Source organism: Sorex araneus, chromosome X (assembly GCF_027595985.1).
Source record: "Sorex araneus isolate mSorAra2 chromosome X, mSorAra2.pri, whole genome shotgun sequence".
NCBI classification, from domain to species: domain Eukaryota; kingdom Metazoa; phylum Chordata; class Mammalia; order Eulipotyphla; family Soricidae; genus Sorex; species Sorex araneus.
Genome location: NC_073313.1, coordinates 59,184,099 through 59,205,118, shown reverse-complemented (window position 1 = coordinate 59,205,118; position 21,020 = coordinate 59,184,099).

Below are 21,020 nucleotides of genomic sequence, written 5' to 3'. Positions count from 1 at the left end.
CCTTTACTTGTGAGATGGAAAATCTCACAATCTAGTTGATCTTACATCCTATTTCCACTTCATCACAAAATAAAGTATTGCCTGCATATCTGATAACGGTTGTGCAACATTTCATCAAATGGATATACCATACTTATTTAAATGGCATTAAATTTATTGGTTGCTTAGGTCACTATTGAAATTTTATAGTAAAATTAATGCTGAGATGAATGAAGATAGTCAGAAAAGTTCTCCACATTAGAGGCACCAGAGTTAAAGGCACATGTGACAGAGTAATGAAGAAATTGGCAGTCATAAGATTGGATCAGTTATTAAGGAAAAATGGTGTGTTCCTGCTTGGAGTCTCTTGGTGCCAGTGAGACCAGTGCTACTAGACCACCACCTTGCAAGTGACTTACAGGTAAGGTTGCTGGGCTGGATAGCACGCCACGCCCTCCTTATGGATACTTAGCTCTAGGCACTTAGGACTGGCAAATGCTGCTGTTCCTTGTAAAGGAAACCAGAGCTATCCTCCTCTTTCCCAACTAGGAGAAGGAATTCCTGCAACTAGAACTGGGGAAATGATAAAATTCTGACATCCTGTGTTCTTAAGCAGTGGCGTCTCATTAAGATTCTCATGAACAAAAACATGTCCTCTCGGAGTAGCTAAGGAGAAAGGTTGGCTCTGGGTCCACGGCCAGGACCATTTACTGGGTGGACAGCAGTACAGTAGTGGTGGGGCCAGAATTCCTGGCAGAATCAAAGCTTAAGAATATTTTAAGCTATTTACTTTTAGTTCTGTAATCCAAAAAAAGAAAGTGGGAGATTGCATTTAATGAAGGAAACACTTGGCTTCCCCCCAAGAGCCTAAGGAGTCCAAATGTAGGCATTCCATGGAATGTAAACCTGTAGCTCTCTCAAGTGGGATGAGAAATATTTCCTCATACTAGGATATTGTTCAGATAAGCAATTCTTATTTTATTTTTTTCATTGTAGTCTCTGGAAACCTGGTATATTGTTGGTGTCAGAGCTGAGTGGTTGTGAGAGAAATATGTATTATCTGGACATGTAAAGATAAGCCTGGCAACTCCTGGTTTGAATGATTGTATTTTTTCATGTCTTATTCAATATGCCAAAAACAGTAACAATAACAGGTCTCATTCCCCTGACCCTGAAAGAGCCTCCAATCATTGGGAAAGACGAGTAAGGAGAGGCTGCTTAAATCTCAGGGCTGGGACGAATGGAGACGTTACTGGCACCCGCTCGAGTAAATCGATGAACAACAAGATGACAGAGACAGTGATACAGTGAAATGAAATAGTGGAGTGATTTCAGTGCTTTATAGCAGTGTGTGCCCTGCCTCATTGTGAGGACCAATTCATCTTCTTTGAAAATGAAGATGAACTGGTACCCAAGACACGCCTACTTCATGCAGAGAAGGGGAGGGAGTACAAAAGGGAGAATCAGTCTTCTGTGGTCCTTTTCTCCACTCACTGTGGAGTGTCAGATAGTTTTTTATAGACCCAATTAAGTTACAAAATTTTCCATGTTGCTTGAAGGAAGGGACTCTGGTTATTTCTCACAGGGCTACTCTCAGCCCCTTCTTATGTTGTCCATCAATTGTTGGCCTTCACTTGTATCACTTGTTGACCCATTGATCTTTGATTTGCTCGAGCGGGCACCAGTAACGTCTCCATTTGTCCCTGTCGCATGCCAGAGTAGCCCAATGATATCTGCTTGCTCCAGGAACAGGAAGAGCCTCAAATCGTTCATTCAGGGATTTGACGAAGAAATCTGACCATCTAGTTGGTGGGCAGCCACAAGGTTTTCTGACGTCCCCTGGAATCCAGTCGGTAACAGCTCTAGTCCAGCATTCGTCTCTGAATCGCATTACATGACCGGCCCATCTGATTTTTGGCCTAATTTTTAGAATTCATATACTCTTGAGGGTAACATAAACTGGCACAGTATCAGCTGTCAAACTGAACCCTGAGCAGGTGGGTTGAGATACCACAACAGCTCACAGTAAGGAAGACCAGATGAAGCAGAATGTGAAATCACACCAAAGGAAAGCAGGTGCTCTCTGGTACAAGGGCTGGCTCTGCCTATGTTGATCCGACAGGACATAAACAGATTCTCCTTCAAAGGGGATGTGGGAGAAGAATACGATGACAGAGAAAAACCTCTCACATCCCCCATCCAAATATCTGTTATGGAGGCCGGTAGGGTACTTGCCTTGCACATGGCCAACCCAGGTCCAATCCTCCTCACCCCAGATGGTTCCCCAGAGATAGAAGAAAGCCCTGGACACCACCAAGTATGGCCCTCAAACCAAGATATATTATATAAATATATGTATTATATAAATATGTATTGCTATCTGAGAGTGCTGTGCACCCAAAAGGTTACAGATCTCCAATTTAGAAGATTATCTGTTCTCTACGTCATCTAGGAGGGAATAGGGAGAACAAGTGTATGAGTTTCCTGGTGCTGCCGGAATGAAGTATCAGCTGGGAGGCTTAAACCACAGAGCTGGACTCCCTTCTAGTTCTGGAGGTTGAACATACAAAACCAGGTGTGGCTAAGGCTGTCATCCCTCTGGGGGCTCAAAGGGAGGCCACTTCATGGCTCTTAAAGATTAAGGTGTTGGGGTGGGGGGGAGATGGGATTGGGGAGGGTGGGAGGGACACTGGGTTTACGGGTGGTGGAGAATGGGCACTGGTGAAGGGATGGGTTCCCGAACTTTGTATGAGGGAAGTATAAGCACAAAAGTGTATAAATCTGTAACTGTACCCTCACGGTGATTCTCTAATTAAAAATAAATAAATTTAAAAAAATAAAAAAAATTAAAAAAAAAAGATTAAGGTGTTGCCAGCAGTCCTTGGCCTTCCCCACTACACATATATCAATCGGTCCAATCTTCTCCATGCACGTCTTCCCCTTATGTGAATAGGCCCCTATTTCTCCTTTTTATAAGGATCAATCCCAGTCATTTGACTAGGGCCTCCTGTGTTAACTCGTCTAAGAACCTGTTCATAAGTCAGGTTACATTCCAAGGTACAGAGAAGCAGAAGTTCAGCATATGAATTGGTGGGACAAAATTCAATCCAATTGTATGACTGATGACACCACATCTTTTCTCATATAGTGTAGGCACAAAAGCTGGAAAGGAAGCTGACGCTCTGCCCTTGCCTTGTGGAAGATTAGCTACTAGTAGAAAAGAAGAAGGATCCAGTTTGCTATTATCCTATGCATAGGAAGAGGTAGGGTGGATAAATATTGGCTCAACCAATTCTAGATATCTGGGATGAAGACACCCTTTCAGAACATTGTGTGATGGGTGGGTTTGGCACGTTACGGGATATCAGAGACTACTTTTCCCAGCTGATAATGAGATTATAATCCCCTTTCCTTTTTGGAATCCACCTCAGAAATAGAATACAAAAATCAAACTTCTAAAAAATAATTGGCTAGAACAGAGTTCAAGAGGATCTAAAATGCCATCACTTCTAGCTAATTTGGGTGCAATTAGCCAGAAGGACAAAGAAAGGCACTTATGTGTGTATAGAAAATGAAACAAAGGAATAATATTAATTGATGACAAACACAAACGGAGCACTTCAGATTAGCAGAGATGGGAATAGATGGACTGGATGTGACTCAGAGCCATGGGAGGGGGTACTTTGACTGGTGACGTGAAGAAATTGGGTACACCCAGACCATAAATGGCAACATCACTGCCACATATTAACTCCACTGTAATAGATTTTAAGAACTCATTTGTAAAATCATCGCTCCTAAATATGACAAATTTATAAAGCTAAGAAGGTGATAAAGGAGATAGAAGATGTTTGCCTACTAGCAAAGTAGGGAAACTGTTTTTCACTGATGCATGTGACCTCAGATAGTAAACAATTCTCTTTGGAGATCAGTTTCCTCACCAAAAAAGTGAAGCGCATGGAGAGGGTGCCCAAGGCTCCTTGCAACTAAAAGGCACTCAGTCCCTGGTTCTCCCATAGGACAAAAACACCTGGGAAATCCCTGTGTTGTACTGGAGCTCCCTGTGAGAAGGATACTGGTAATGGAAGCCACACATTTGTAGCAATGTGAATAGGATGAGAGAAATCCCTGGATAGCAGGTCCATGCTGCTTTGAAAGCAATCTGTCTCCAGGGATTCTGGCCTCCTGCTTTTTAAAAGCTGTTTTGTTACAACCAAGGGACTTAATTATTGATGCATTATGAAGTCTTTCACTCTCCCGAGAAAGAGCCATGTGAGAACCAAAACGCCAAGGCACACGTGCAGGTAGATGACCATCCTCCTTCCAAGCCTCCTCACACGATTATTAATTCAATTATAAAGGGAGGAAATTAATCAACTGAAAACCACAGTGGAGAGAACACATAGCTTCTCAAGCTTCTGCCTCCCTCCAGCGCATAACCCATCCCGGGCTTCCCGTGATTTAAAATAAAATAAATGAGCAAACACCACAGAATGCTCCTTCCTCCCACCCTATCTCCATTTAACAACTACCCCACCTCCCTTCCTCTTCAGAGCCCAACTTCTTACAAGACCGTTTATTTCAGCCCATGTCCCTTCCTCCCCACTGCCAAGCTCAAAGGAAAACGACTCCCATCTGTTCTCACACTGTAACTTCAACTGTGGCCAATTTGCCAGCGATTCCCAAGTCAACCTTGGTCTCTGACTCTCATCTGACTTCTAGTCTTACGTTTCCAGCCGCCTAGAAGTTATTTCCTTTGGGATATCCGCTGGAAAGTAAACGTGTCTGAAACTGACCTCATCATTTCACAAGCTCACCCTGTTTCCTGAGTGCTTGCTGGCAGGTGATGGGAACCTCCAGACTCTCCAGACTGGAGCTGCCGAAATCAGGTTACACAATTTGGGCACAGTTTGCCCATGTCCATGTGTTCACAACAGGGATAATAGTGAAGACCTGAGGGTGCCTGGAAAGACTGTAAATAATTGGTCAACAACCAAGGGCCATTAGTGTCCTTGATTCTTTCTTCTCCCTCACAGCCCCGATCCAATCCTCACCAAGTCCTTGAAATCCACCTCCTAAGTAGTTCTAGAATATATCCATCCTTCTCCAGGACCACTGTCTCAGAACAGATAAACCCCCATCTGGGGCAGAGAGATAGTACAGTAGGTAGAGCCCTTGCCTTAAATCAGTTGACTCGGGTTCTAACCTTGGCATCCCATATGGTTCCCCCAAGAACCACCAGGAATATGAGTAAAGAGCAAGGAGTAACCCCTGAGCACCTCCAGGTGTGGCCCACAAACAAATAAAACCCATCAGAAGGGTATCACTGTATCACTGTCATCCCGTTGTTTATCAATTAACTTGAGCAGGCGCCAGTAACGTCTCCATTCATCCCAGCCCTGAGATTTTAGCAGTCTCTCCTTACTTGTCTTTCCCAACAATTGGAGGCTCTTTCAGGGTCAGGGGAATGAGACCTGTTATTATTACTGTTTTTGGCATATCGAATACGCCACAGGGAGCTTGCCAGGCTCTGCCACAGAGCAGTATAATACATACATATTGTCACACTCACCCACCCTCTAAAGGCCCAACTGGGAGGTATCGTTACCACGATCACCTCATAGCTGAGGCAAACGAAGGTCAAAGAGGCCAAGTGTATTCTTCAGGTTTAAAGGTTACTAAGTGGTAGCACAGAGCTAAGATTCAGTCATACAAAACCTTCTTAATCTCAATGTAGGCCTTCGTTGATTCTCGAAATTTTCTTCCCTGTCAGAAACACAGAGTGCTTGTTAAAATGAGGACTCTGCTCCCGATGTATCCGGAGCAGTGTTGGACCTTGGAGGGTCGGAATGTTCAGCATTTACTGTGCCCGCCCCACCCGACTTCCACCTCATATCAGGCCTCTCCCCCACGCTGGCCCTCAATGCTAAACATAAAGTCCTGCCCACGTGCTTGGGGGCATGCCCTTTGCTCCATCTAGAATGGCCCCTTCCCAGATTACAACAGGAAAATCCTCCATATCTGCCTAGAAGAGATGTATTTCTTTGCCTTCCTCCTCTGTAACAATCCACCCGGACATTCTGTTGCTACTGCTTTGTCAATGATCTCATTCATGGTATTTCATTTGGTCTTATCTGTCCCCCATGCTGGGTTCTTACTTTTCCAAGGGAAATGGCCTTGTCCTATTTATGTTAGCAGAAAGTAAAGGCTTGGGGCTGGAGTGATAGCACAGCGGGTAGGGCGTTTGCCTTGCACTCGGCCGACCCGGGGTCTAATCCCAGCATCCCATATGGTCCCCTGAGCACCGCCAGGGGTAATTCCTGAGTGAAGAGCCAGGAGTAACCCCTGTGCATTGCCGGGTGTGACCCAAAAACAAAACAAAAAAAAAGAAAGTAAAGGCTTATAGAAGACTTGATGGAGGTAGGACACCATCCTGCCTAGCTTTCAGGCCCCTCTCGAGCTCAGACCTAATCACCATTTCTTTCTCATCCTTTGCCACTCCATTGACTCAGTCACAATGCTCTGGGTCGCTCTTCGTGCAGTAATAGCATGAAATAAAAGGGGTGGAGGAAAAAGAAATAACAAGTGTCAAATGTGAGACAAATGCTTACAGTGGACAGGGTCAGTGCAAAAAAAATGCAACAGTTCTCAAAGGAGAGTTGGGGAGCCCTGATGATCCTGAAGATCCTTTCAAGCAGCAGGCCACAAGATGAAATCTCTTTTCATAATCCCGCTATAATGTTTTTGCTTTGTGCCCTGTCTTTCCCAATGGCAGAGTAAACTTATCCAGAAGGTCACCTACCTACAATACTGTGACAGATAAAAGTCAGAAATGCATCAGCTTATCCAACTTTCCTATCTAGAGAGCTCCAAAAAATGTAAAAAACAATGCCACTCTTTGAGCTAAGATAGTTTGCAGATTTTTAATGAAATGTTCTTCTCGTTGGCCTATAACATTTTTTACTTTTATCTTGAGATGAATTAATATATGCTTTTAATTTTCCTGTTTAAAATTTTAATACTGTAAAAATTCATGCATATAACCCACAAATACAGCAATTCTTTGTGGTCCTCAACAAATTTTAAGAGGGTAAAGAAGTCTCCAGATGAAAAATTTTGAAAGTTACTGTTCTTGAATTCCTGAAATACAGACTTGGTGCTCCAGAGTACAAAGGCGAAAACATCTCTGATGGGACATTAGATTACTGGAGGTGTCTTTACCCTTTTAAAGACAATTTTATATATTTTTTTTCTCTATGATAGTGCAGGTGTCACAGAATGAATGTTTCACAGGACAGCTTTGAAAAAGTTGTGATCCATGAAAAACACCAGATTTTTTCCAATAGTGATTTCTATGTCTTAAATTTCAATGCCTTTCCTTTGTTTTCACATTGGAAAGGCATATGAACAAATATAAACAAGGAATTAAGAGTTCAATTTGAACAATCCCATAGTTAAGGCAATGGGCTGTAGTAAATTCCTGGGGCATCTGGAACAAAGTACCATGAGCTGAGTGGCTTACGTAACAAACATTTACTGTCTCCAAGTCCGGAGACCAAGGTGCAGGTGTCAGGGAGGAAAATGTTCTCCATAGAACTTCCTTGGCTGATGCCTAGGAACTCTGGCATTGAGGATTAGAACCCACCCGAATATCTTATTATAGCCTGACCATTTCCATACAGATCCTTTCCCAAAGACAATCACCTTCTGAAGCGCCAGCAGGTAGAACATCAACATATCCTTTAGGGGAGGACACAAGCCAACCCAAATCAAACCAATGGACTATGACATAGGTTAGAGAGATGAAAAACGAACAGATATAGGTTGAGATCGAGGGATTTAAATTTTTAAAACTTGAGCCCTTACATTGGCCCATGGTAATGAATGTCCGTAAGATGTCCGCAAGGACATGTCCAGGTTAAAAATCTTGTGGTCCTGATTTTGGCCAGCACGTGCAGGGAAATGTTTCAGGGTGACGTGGGTCATCAGCTCTTACCTTCTTTGTTGGGCCTCAGAGAGGTCAGGGAGCATCTGCTGAAGTCAGTCCTGCTTATTTAACAGGGGATGAGGACCCAGACCTGCGATTTTAGCGTTAACTCCAATAACCTTGCCCAGGAAATGCCCAGGAGGAGGATTCCAAAGAAAAAGGAGCAAGAAGAAGGAAAGTGAATTCGTCCACAAGTTGCACACCTTTTAAACAGTTCCTTGTGGCCACTGAAGATGCAGCAAAAAGGGATGAAAAACATCCCAAGGAAGAAAATGAGTTTGGGTAGTAAATTTAGGGGAGGGGGAACATGGGGGAGCAAACTGCTAAACTTCTTCTTGCAGCAAAAATAATGGTGAGTTAGGCCAGGAGAGCAGACAGAGGCTGGGCAGAGAGCCGAGGAACAGAAGCAGACCAAGGTCAAAGCTGGCAGCAACCCACCTATCCTGGGCTCCCAAGTCACACCCGGCATGAGAAGCTCCCGGAAGGAGTTACAAGGGAAATGCCATGCCTTCCGTGTCGTGCAGCATCTAGAAATCAATTGCTACAGATCCAGAAGGTTCACTTAATACCATTGTTATGCACAATTGCGCTGGTTCCGGAGTTCTAGCAAGGTTGAGCTCCGAAGGCTGCAAACAGAAAGTCCCTAAGGCGGTGTCTTAGATGAAGTTTCTGGACTGAGTCCTTCCAAGCTCACTGGGCTGCTAGCAGAATGTAGCTTCGTTCCCTGGTGTCTTTCTCTCTGTACCAGCAATCCCTTGGACTTTGAATGTAGAACTAAGGTTACCGAGCTGGCGGTGGAGGAAGAGAGGGAAGGACATGACACCAAGACAGTGGTGGGGAGTGCTGGGCACTTGGGTGGTGTTGGATGGGGAAAAGCTATGTACGTGATGAGCAACAACACAAAACCATGTCACTTCCGCAAGCACAAAACATCTACGCTGCTGTAAATCTGAGGAGCCTGCTGTGTGTGATCAAGGCCACTCCCTGTTCTGAGAGGGTATGCGCATATTTTGTTTTGAACAAGCCATGTGCAAAGGAGCTTGGGAACTCTGACTTCCTCCTGCCCTCCGAAAGGCGAGTGCTCTGCCGTGGCCACAAGAGAACTGAAGCAAGCGGCTAATAACTGCAATTACCTCCACCCTGCTCTGTGGCACATTCAGAACAAGGTGACTTCAGGAGGCGCAGGTCATAGCACCAAACGCCTGCCCCCCCTGAGGGCGAGCCTGACACCTCTACCTTTGGAGATTATTTTTCACTCATCCAAGGGTTCTTTGTGTCCGCGCACGAAATCGCTCCCTCCTTTCAGAGTGCTTTCTCTCCACTCTCGCCTAGTAATTGTAGCGGTTCCCTTGGCAACAAGAAAGCCGGTCACCTTCTTCCTGGTGCAGACCACCCCAGTGTATTTTTCCACAGAAAGCTCTACCAGGGCTGATTTTAAGAAAACGCTCTACCTGTTGGGGGAAAAAAAATATCTGCTGGATACAAATATGCAGACTTGTTGTCTCAGGCCTGCAGCCCACCCCTTCCTGCTACAGACACACATCTTGCCCCTCTGATGGAACTTTGCCTGTTAGGCCTCATGCCACCAGCACAAGCTGTGCCACCTCCTCCAGGAAGCCCCTGTGGATTCTCCCAGGTTGAGCTCCTGATCTTCAAGGTCGCCCCCATTCCCACTTCATACCCACCCCACGCACACAGCCCCTGGTGATAGCTGCCATGGCTTAGCAAAGCAGACCCCACAGGTAGTGCAAGGACCAGCCACGGAGGAAAGAACCAAGGAGGGTGTCTGCATAACACTGCTGTGACTCCCGAGTGGCTGCTCCTCCAATGCCTACCCGGTCCTGGGTGTGATCCTGCAAAAGCCCTGGAGGCTCTGGAGCAGGCACCGACTCCCCAGGGAAGAGCTTTCCTCCCTGATGGCCGGGGCCCGTGCCAGCTGACGAAACCTCTCACCTTCCTCCCTTCCTCCCCGCCCTTGCACAAAGCCCCTGTGCCCCTATACCCTGTCCTTGGGGTCTCCGGACGACCCGCAGCAGCAGCAGTGACTTTCGCAGAGTTGGGGCCCAAGGTCCCTGCAGGACAGGGGTCCTCTGCCCCTACCTGGTATGACCCAATCATCCCAAACCCACTCCCAGTCTGGCATCTTCCAGGTGGCCTGGTGGCCCTCGGGCAGTTTCCCTCACTCCAGATTCCCCTGACGTGTGCGAAGGGCTCTTGGAGGGTGTTGCACCTCCCACAGGAGCCCATTCCCAGGTGGCCAGGCTGTTCCTCTACCAGTCCCTACAGCTGACGTTGAGGGGACTGGGCTTGAGGGCTGGACCTGCAGGCACCCTCCTAGGGGCCCTGCTTTGCGTTTGGAGCAGAAGGCCCCACCAGCTCCTAATAAGATAGCCCAACTGAGGTATCCATGGAGCCAAAGATGGGGTGTGGGGATACAAAAGAAAGTCTGCGAGCCCCTGCCCACCACTGCCAGAGCTAGAGGGACCCCCTCCGCTCCCCGAAACCTAACCCAGAGGCTGCGCCCCCACCCTCAGCACCTCCCCACATTTCTGGATGTGGTTGCATATTAGTGAGCCCATGAGTACAAAAGTGCTGGTGCTTTTGCCCAGTGTTCTCAGGGAGACAAAAATGTGGGAGGCTGAACTCATTGCAGCTTGAGGGGTCTCCTAGGAGCTGGCTCCAACTGCCCTTTGGTATGGCAACAGGTGATGCTGACGAAGGTCACGGTCCAGGGCGGACTCCACATGTCATGACCTGCCTCAGGGTGGGGGCCGGGGACTCCAGGCAGCTCAGACCTGTGCTCTGGGGTCTGTGTCCCCAAGCCAGAAAGATGTGATTGACATGTGCTCATAGAGCTCATGGAGGGCACTTGTCTCTGCTGTGCGGACTGTTGCATGCCCAGCATGTGGGTTGAAATTGAAAGAAAATCCACATGCCATCCAATTTTGTTTCTTTTGAGGCGGGGGGGGGGGCTGTGGGCGGGGGGGTAGAGGCGGTGGGGGCCATGCCCAGCCGAACTGAGGGCGGGCTCATTCCTGACTCTGCACTCAACACTCACTCCTGATGGGGCTTAGGGGACCCTGTGGGGTGGAGGGGATCAAACCCAAGTGGGCCACATACAAGACAAGTGTCCTACCAGCTGTTTGATCTCTCTGGCCACACAGTTGGGTTTCTTACTGGGAACCAATCAGTGGCATCTGGTATGGTCAACTTGTAGAAGGCCCCCTAGCAAGTTTCAGAACATTCTCATCACGCAGAGATCCCCCAAGCCCCACCTCCCTCTCCAGCAGGACCTGTCAAACACTGCTGCGTAGCTGTCAGCCTCTGTAGAAGGCCCTTCTGGATGTTTCACGTGAGCACAATCAAACAGGCTGCATTTTCTTTTGGCTTCTTGCATTTAGCATCTCATTTTCATGCTGTTTCCACCCAGATTGGCAATGCATCAGCATTCCAGCCATTCTCAGCACTGAATGGCTGTCCACAGTGCAGTACAACGTCGCATCCATCCTGTTTACACGGCTAAGCCTTGGGGGCCCTTCCCTGCAGGCTAGCCTAAGGAGCGCTGCTAGGAGCATTTCTGTGTAAGGTTTACGGGGTTGTAGAGCTTCATTTCTCGTGGGTGGGACGGCTGTGGCAATGATAACTCTGGAAATCACTTCTGAGGAGCTTCCACTGTTTGCCGCGGCAGCTGCACAGGCTCTGTGGCAGGGTCCTAGGGCTCCCGCTACTGCCCTGCCCACCACCCCCTTCCCTCTGTCCTCACCCCCCACCATTCTCACTGTCCTGTGAGTGGAAACAGCTCATGGCTGGGGCTTGAATTTGCATTTGCAAGAACAAAGGCGCTAAGCAGCTTTCATCTTTAATCCATTTCTATTTCATGTTCTCCTGTGAAGCCGAAGACTGCTGCCTGCCGTTTTTGCTCTGTGTCCACTGTCCTTTTACAGAGCCTCTTTTGGGTTAAATCGATGTTTTCTAGTGCGTTGTCTACTTTTCTGTGTGTTTGTGTGTGTTTATGGGGTGTTAGTGCTCTCTTTGCCCTCTGGATCCGTGCTCTGGACCTGAATCTCCGTCAGCCCCAGATCACGCACTGAAGAAAGGGGGAACCTGGGTGGTCTTTAAAAATTTTTTTTTTACCTGAATCACCGTGAGGTACAGTTACAGACTTACAAACTTTCTGGCTTAAATTTCAGTCATACAATGATTGAGTACCCATCCCTCCACCAGTGCCCATTCTCCACCACCAATGATCCCAGTATCCCTCCCCCCACCCCTACCCCCTACCCCAACCCACCTCTGTGGCAGAGCATTGCCTTTTGCGCTCTCTCCTTTTGGGTGTTATGGTTTGCAATAGAGGTATTGAGTGGCCGTCATGAACCTGAGAGGTCTTGGGCAGGGAGCAGACCCGCCTTACTGGACTTAGGGCTGCCTGGATAGTGCCCCTGGCTTCGTCTTCCTCCTCTGCAGCCCTAAGCAGAGTCTGTCCCAGAGAAACTGCCCCATGTTCCTGGCACTCCTGAGTGCAAGCCAATGGACACTTAGGCCCTCCGTGGAGCATACATCTCAGGCCCTGGTGCAGGAGCATGCGCAGAATAGGCAGTGTACCAGAAGTGTCACACCCAGGCCCACTGGGGGCCCCAGACCCAGAAAAGCCCCCAAGCCCCGGCAGGCTGGGGACCCGGGACTGCAGGATTCTGCAGAGAGGAGCTCCATGGGTATGAGCAAAGGGGAGTCCTGGACCAGCCAGCCGAGCCCCCACAGGATCCCAGCGGTGGAGGAGGTATTCAGAGGTGCTCCCTCAGTTGAGCCCAGGCTCATGTAATGCAATTCAGAGATGACAGCTGGACTGGAGCTGTTACCAACTAGATTCCACGGGAAGGTCAAAAGACCAAGTAGCCGCCCACCAACAAGATGGTCAGACTTCTTTGTCAAAACCCTGAATGAGGGGGCTGAAGTGATAACACAACGTGTAGGGCATTTGCCTTGCACGAGGCCCACCCGGGTTCAATTTCCAGCATCCCATATGGTCCCCTGAGCACTGCTAGGAGTAATTCCTGAGTGCAGAGCCAGGAGTAACCCCTGTGCATTGCCGGATGTGACCGAAAAAGCAAAAAAAAAAAAACACTGAATGAACAATTTGACGCTCTTCCTGTTCCTGGAGCGAGCAGATATCATTGGGCTACACTAGCACACGATAGGGACAAATGGAGACGTTACTGGCGCCCGCTCGAGCAAATCGAAGATGAACGGGAAGACAAGTGATACAAGTGAGTCACACATGACAGCAGCTGACCAAAGACAGGCACGAACCCCTCTCTGTGGCAGGTTTCCTTCTCCCTGCAGGCCTCTGCCCCCTCGTAGCCCCTCTACCTGTGGCCCCTTTCTCACCAGCCCCTGGCCACTGCTTGCCTCTGGGGCAGCGTGGAAAGAGGCTTAGGACCCGGCAGAAAGATGGGTTCACACAGACCCCGTGGCCTGTGACACGCTGGGGATCAAACCTCTTTTAACTGTCCGCGATGCGATGGCCCCTGGCCCCAGTTGCTTTGCGAAGCCGCCAACCCTGGGGACCAGCCCATAGCCCACAGCGCTGCTGGCAGGCCCTTGGTTGCCTAGGAGGTGGGAAAGAGCACGGAGCGGGAAGCAGGCGCCGAATAGCCTGCAGGGGGCGCTCACAGGGGCCAAGAGCAATGAGGCCACACAGCCCACCCGCTGCCCCCAAAGCAGTGGGCTGGATCCCCAACACCCGCAGCTGGAGCTCTCCGGGGCCCCCTTGCACCCCTCACTTCGCATCGGTCTCAAGGAGAATCTTTCCAGCCTTGGTGGAGACCCCCAGGTGGGCAATGGCCGCTGGAGCCCCTTCCGCCACCCTGGGCAAACCGGCTCGCCCAGCCCCCAGCCCAGACACCCTCAGCCAGACCCCATGCAGCCTGGAGCTCCTCTGAGACACACACCCCCCACCCCCCTCACAGCCCGGACCTCCTGGGAAGCACCCGAGGCAGGACCTCCTCCACTGAGACACTCCATGCCCCACCAGCTAAGAGCCTCTTTCCTTGGCCACCTGAGGCGGCCCCATGCTGAGCGCACCCCCCAGAGGCTCATTGTTTGCCCACCTGCAGCCTGTAGCTGCTTGCTCTCACCCTACCCCCACTGGCGCCTCCTAGCCCGTGGTGGCTGCCAGCTTCCTCGGACTCCAACTCTGTCCCCGGGTCGAACCCTGTCTCCAGCCCCTGGGAAGCTCAGGGCCCAGGCGGCCTGTAGGAAGATCTGCCGAGACTATGGGGCCTAGGGCTTCTCACGGCCCAGTGCACTGTCCCGTCCTTCAGAAGGCCCGGGTATGTGAGGGAGGACGCTGATCCCCAGAGGCTAGGTCGGAAGAGCAGAGTCTGAAGTGTCCATGCAGTCATGGTGGGTGGCAGCGGGACCTGCACACTCAAGCGTGGACGCAGCACGATGTGCCCCATGAAGAATCTATTTTGTGACTTTGTTGGGTGCTGATTTCTGTAAACATCAGTGAAGACGTTCATGCACATCTCTGTGTTTACCAGGTGTTGTTGAATAACTGGATTGCTGAGTAGACAGTTAAAACGTCCAACTATAAGTGGAGAATTATTTTCTTCCTTTATCCTATAATTTTTCTCTATTTAAAAGCTCTTTTTGGGGATGAAAAATGGTTTGTGAATTCTGAGTCCATTATGCAATTACCATTTTTCTGCAGGTGATTTTAACTCTACTTGGTTTACATGGGTGTCCATTCTCTTTGTTCTTTGGGAGGTTTTATTTTTGTTTGTGCTTTGATGCTTCTTGGCTGTACACCCCCAACTGTGCTCAGGACTTACTCCTGGCTTTGCAGTCAGGAATCATTCCTGATGAGTCTTGAGGGCCATACAGGGTGCTGGAGATCAAACTCAGTTTTTCAACCCTCTTCCTATTAACTCATCAGTATCTTTATATTTCAGTCACAACTCTTATAAACAAAACATAATTGCTAATTTAATAAGACACTGACATTTTTAAAATGTGGTAGTACTGCTGTTTATTCAGTCATTGATTAAGATGATTGAATTAGGCATGAACTCCACATTACTTTTTTTAAAAAAAATTTTAATTGAATATCCATGAGAGACCATGACAAAGTTGTTCAAAATTGTGTTTCAGTCATACAATGATCCAGCACCCATCCCTCCACCAGTGCACATTTCCCACCATCAATGTCCCCTGTTTCCCTAACACCATTCCCCAACACACCGCCCCCACGCCCACAGAGGGAGGCACTTTCCTTCTTGCTCTCTCTCCTTTCCTTTTGTGCCTTATGGTTGGTAATACAGGTGCTAAGAGGTCCTGGTGTCTGTTCAGGGCATACAGTATTTTTATCGGGATAGTAAGACTGGAGTAGCTTTTTAATTGGGTGACAGCTTTGGGGTGTGGATGTGATTGCTGAGGCTTCCAGAAGTACAGAGAGGTAGAGGGAGGTAGCCTATCCTGACGCCAAGAAAACCTGGAGATTTCAGTCACATAACCCGCATGCCAGAATTTTCAGCAGATTATGTCTCTGTGTTGGTGGAGTCAGGCCGAGGGCCTGGGTGAGAAAGTCTCACACAAGGCAACAGCTCTATTGATGTCTACATTTCTGGCTTGTAATTTTTGCCTATGCTTTCTCATATTGTTGTATAATGATTTCCTAAACATTGCATATCCTTGATCCTATCTGCTTGCACTTTGCATTTAGCCTCCTTGGTATTTATTGAACTTGATGTCTTTACCCAATTTAGATATTTTCAGTCATTATTTTTGCCACTAGTTCCTCTTCCCTGTTCTCTTTGCCCTTCCTAGGATTCTAAATTCACATGTATTGTGTTTTGTAATATTACCTCAGAGGCTGCAGAGGGTAGGTTCTGTAGGTTCTGGATGTCCAGGGTCATGCTGAAAACTTGTTTCACTGAGGCCCAAACTCCCTCTTCCTGCAAAAAAAGATAAGTGGTCTACTTCTGGGTCATGGCCTTGCTCTGTTTCTAGTTTTTGCATCTCTTTATGCATCCAAATGTACCTTTTGGGAGGGGAGTTTGGACTACACCATGGTGCTCAGGGTTCACTCCTGGTATGCTCAGGGATCATTTCTGGTGAAGCTCAGGGGCTGTATGCAGTACTAGGGCACATGCAAGACAAGTACCAGAATCCCTGTACTATCTCCCCAGCCCCTGGGATGCATCATTTCTGTTCAACTATCATCTTCAAAACTCGGGATTTTTCTGGGGCTGGAGTGATAGCACAGCAGGTAGGGCATTTGCCTTGCATGCAGCTGACCCGGGTTCAAAGTACCCCATATGGTCCCCCAAGCACCGCCAGGAATAATTCCTGAGTGCATGAGCCAGGAGTAACCCCTGTGCATTGCCGGGTGTGACCAAAAAAGAAAAAAAAACCCTCAGGATTTTTCTGTCCCCTGCAATTTTTTATTAAGACAAACCAGGGAATTTTTCCCTTTATCTATAGTGGCTTTTCAGTTCTAGAAACTGTGATCACTTTCAGCTTGTTTTTCCCTGATAAAATGTCCTGTTTTATAAAATTACTATTCTTGGAAACATGGTTTTTACATTTTCGTCTTTATATTTGTTTACATTACACATTTATACATTACATGCTGATTATAATAAACACAACAGCCTATGTGTCAAATAAGGTTAGTGCAATTTTTTCATTCAATTATTCATATATTCACTCTTTCAACAAGCATATACTGTGCCTATGTAGCATATTATTTTGTCCTAAAAATTTAGAGACATGCTAACAATGCTCCCAGTTCTCACTGTACAGCCGGTAAGGTTTTTGCTCTGTATACCGCTGACCCTTACCAGAACAAGCCCTGAGCACGCTGGGGGTGGTGCAAAACCCAGACAACTAGAATAACGGGGTGGGGCGAAAGGGGGCACAAAACCCAGGCAACTAGGCGGGTCGGAACAAAACCTAAGGAATAGAATAACGGGGTATGGGGGAGCAGACGGAGGCACAAAACCCAGGGAACTAGGCGGGTCGGAACAAAACCCAAGGAATAGAATAAGGGGTGGGAGGGGGCGTAAAACCCAGAAACTAGAAAAACCGGGGGGGGGGGGAGTGGCGAAAAACCCAGGGAACTGGATAACGGTGGGGGGGGTTCGGCGCAACACTCAAGGAATAGAATGAGGGGGCGGCGCAAAACAGAGGACTAGAATAAACCACCAACCACCTATTGCCTATATCATAGCTCTTTTTTTTTTTATATTCATAGCTTTTTATTTACAGCCGCAGGTTATGGTGGATCTCGCCAGCTCTTTCGGCAGCAGCGGCAGCTCTCTCGACGGCGGTGGCAGCTCTCTCGACGGCGGTGGCGGTTCTCTCATTGGCGGCGGCGGCTCTCTCAGAGGCGGCGGCAGCTCTCTCGGTGGCGACGGCGGCTCTCTCGGAGGCGGCGGCGGCTCTCTCGGTGGCGGCGGCGGCTCTCTCGGTGGCGGCGGCGGCTCTCTCATTGGCGGCGGCAGTTCTCTCAGCAGCGGTGGCCGTTTTCTCGGCAGTGGCAGCAGCTCTCTCGGCGGTAGCAACAGCCTTTTCTGCAGCAGCATTGCGGGATGTCCCAGGGACCGCATCAGCTGCTTCAGGAGTTTCTTTCGCCAGCTTCTTTGGCTCAGGCGCAGCCACGGTGTCGCTTCAGCAGCACGTTCTCGGAGGAACTTCTTTCTCTTCCAGGACAGCAATGCGAAGCACTACAAGACCTGTGCTTATATACTGTACGGGGCCCAGGCCCTGTTGTCTGATTGGCTATGCTTGATATTAACAAGGGCGCAAAATCCTGCGAATCTGATTTGTTACAAAGAATATCCAGCGCCTCACCTAAAGGCCAATCAGATCGTCTCATATGTGCACCACTCTGGTGGTATATATAGAGAAGCCTGGCTCTTTCTCCCCGCTGCAACAAATGTGAATGACCATTACTGGGGTAGTGCTGGGGTGTGTACAGACACCAGGGTGGCAGATCTACCTGGGAAGGGTCAGGAAAATAATCACACACAAGGAGGTCCTCACAATGATGCAGTGGAGCTTCACGAATATTAAGAATATGTGCAGGGGGCAGTGAACACTGGGACTCAGCAGAAGGACCTGGGTCTCAGAGATCTCTGCCTGGTGCTCTTTAGTTTCTTGCTCTTTCGATTTGCAGTGATTGTGCGAAGCTGTGGAGTTGGCTGAGGATGCATCTTTTACTTCTGACTAAATTAATATTTAGTATTATCTTCAATTATGAATGTTTTTAAAAAACCCTTAGTACATGTATATAACTTTGTTTCTGACCCAAATAAAGATTTTCATAGCATTTTATGACTAGTGGAGATTGAAGAAATATTGCCTTAAAAATATCCCTAGGTCGAAATCCAAGCTGCAGACCACTTACAAAAATGCTCTGTCACCTCTCCATTTCAGCTGCTGCTGTTGTGTACTGGTTAGGGAGCCTCCGAAGCCTTTTGTGGTGGTGTGTACTAACTGAAAGTTGCACACCAGTGACAGTGCTTGCACACAGTCTGGATTATGATATTCCCTGAGACTCACAGCTTTTAGTAGCAGTGCTCACATGCATGCTGGCCAGGTCACATACATTTCTGAGATGTCTTAATCAAAATTGCCTACGTAAAGATAGAAAACACAGGCTTGGCAGGTAACTCAACATCTGAGTTCCTGTCTTGCATGTGTGAGGTCCTGGATTTGATCCCTGGCATGGGGGTGGGGTGTTGGCACGGGAGAGATAGAAAGCACATGAATAAAATAGTATGGAGAACCGTGAACACAATTGATGGACAAATCTCACTGACCAAAGTACAAAGCAATTCAGTGAAGAAAGAAACTTTTCAAAAGACAGTGCAAGAATAATTGCAAAGCTGGTGTAAAATAATGAACTTCAACCCTACCTCACACTACAAAGATCACTCAAAATACTCAAAATGGATCAAAAACCTAAATAAATATAAAGCCTGAAACCATTTAAAAATCTCCTCCTAAAAATGCTAAGGGGGTGCCCCAGCAGTGCTTGGAGGCCTGGGGCCCACTTCTGTAGTTGCTGTAGTCTCACAGTGTGGACCTGAGAGTTTGGTACTCAGGGCTTCAGACCTGGTTAAGTGCCTGAGCTACTGTCCTTCTTTCTGGCCCAAAAGATCTGTTGGGAAAAAAGGGGGGGCTGGAGAGATAGCACAGCGGGTGGGGCGTTTGCCTTGCATGCGGCCGACCCGGGTTCAAATCCCAGCATCCCATATGGTCCCCTGAGCACAGCCAGGGGTAATTCCTGAGTGCAGAGCCAGGAGTAACCCCTGTGCATTGCCAGGTGTGACCCAAAAAGCAAAAAAAAATCTGTTGGGTTTTGTTTTCAGAAAGGACATCAAGGGGCAGGAGTGATAGCACAGCGGGTAGGGCGTTTGCCTTGCATGAGGCCAACCCGGGTTCGATTCCCAGCATCCCATATGGTCTCCTGAGCACCGCCAGGGGTAATTCCTGAGTGCAGAGCCAGGAGTGACCCCTGTGCATTGCCAGGTGTGACCCAAAAAGAAAAAAAAAAGGACATCAAGTAAAAATTAAAACGACTAACAATTTCACAAAAGTAGACAAGTTATTTGAACACTTTTTAAAAGAAGATAAAGAAATGGCCGGTAAGTGCATAAAAACATCATATTCAACATGATTAGTCATCAGGGAGATGATAATTAAAATCACAATGAGATACCTCTTCACGCCCACTTAAATGTCTAAAAATAAAGGCTGACAATCCCAAGGGTTGAGGAGAATGAGAAAGAAAAGAAACTCATAAATTTCTGGTGGGGACGTAAATTGTACAGCCACTTCAGAGAATATGCGGGTACTTTTAATAAAATGATTCTATAACAAGGCAATTTCCCCTCTAGGTAATTACCGAAGTAAAAGCAAGGTGCATTTTCACAGAAACTTGTACATGATTGTTCGTAGTAGCATTATTTAGAAGAATCTGAGTTGGAAACAGCCCAGATCACAAATTGGTGAATGAATAAATCAACCTGGCCATACCCATATAACAGATTACAACTCCAAAGTAGAAAGGAAAGAACCAATTCAATGACATAAATTAATCCCACAATCATCACACTGCAGAAAATAATTCTGACACATAATTCTACTACATGATTCTGTATGAGTCCATTCATTCATTCACAGCTCTTAAGAAGGCAAAAAAAAGTGGAGGTGGGGCGGGCAGAATTCAAGCGTTGTTTGCCATTGTGTGGCACTGAAGTATGAACCTCAAAGGAAATTTCGGGGTGTTAATAGTGTTCTCTTTAAGTGCAGGGTCTTGAAGTGTGCATTTTTCAAAAGTCGCCATAGGGTGCACTTATGCCATTTATTCTATGTAAATTTGACTTCCCAAACCCTAAATGAACAATACGCAGGTGCTGATCACTAGCTAGTGCCTAACTATTTAGGAGTGAAGTGTACTGGTTTCTGCAACTTGACAAAGCATTGATAAAGTAAGGATGAGCGAGCAGTGAGGCAAGAATAGCGTGAAGGTAATTGCAGAATATTGACGATTGGCACGTGGGTACAAATATTTCCATTGACATGTCAACTGCATACTTTTCAGAATATGCGGAGGGGAAAAATGGGAAAGGTTGCTAGCATTTAATGAATAAAATTGTCACACAAACGTCTAGGAAGTTGGTTATTATTATCATTGTCACTAATAAAGTCTTAAATACTTATTAACTTAAAAAATGAAGTAAATAGTTCAACCCCAACTCTGAGACTCGGTTTTCATGCTCTTTGTGACTGGTCCACTGCTCTCCAACTGAGTTTTCCTTTCGATCCTAGGATTTGCTCCCAAGTTGTTCCCATTTCAGGCACCAGCTGCTCCTTCTGCTCGGTGATGCCCCCTTTCCGTCTTAGCAACTCTCCTATGACTGATCTTTCTTAAAACCTCCGCTCAGCTCAACAGCAATCTCACTGGCTTCCCTCCAAGCATCAACTGTATTGATGTTCTTCACAGTTCTAATCATTCGTGTGTGTTATGTGTTTATCCTTGTTT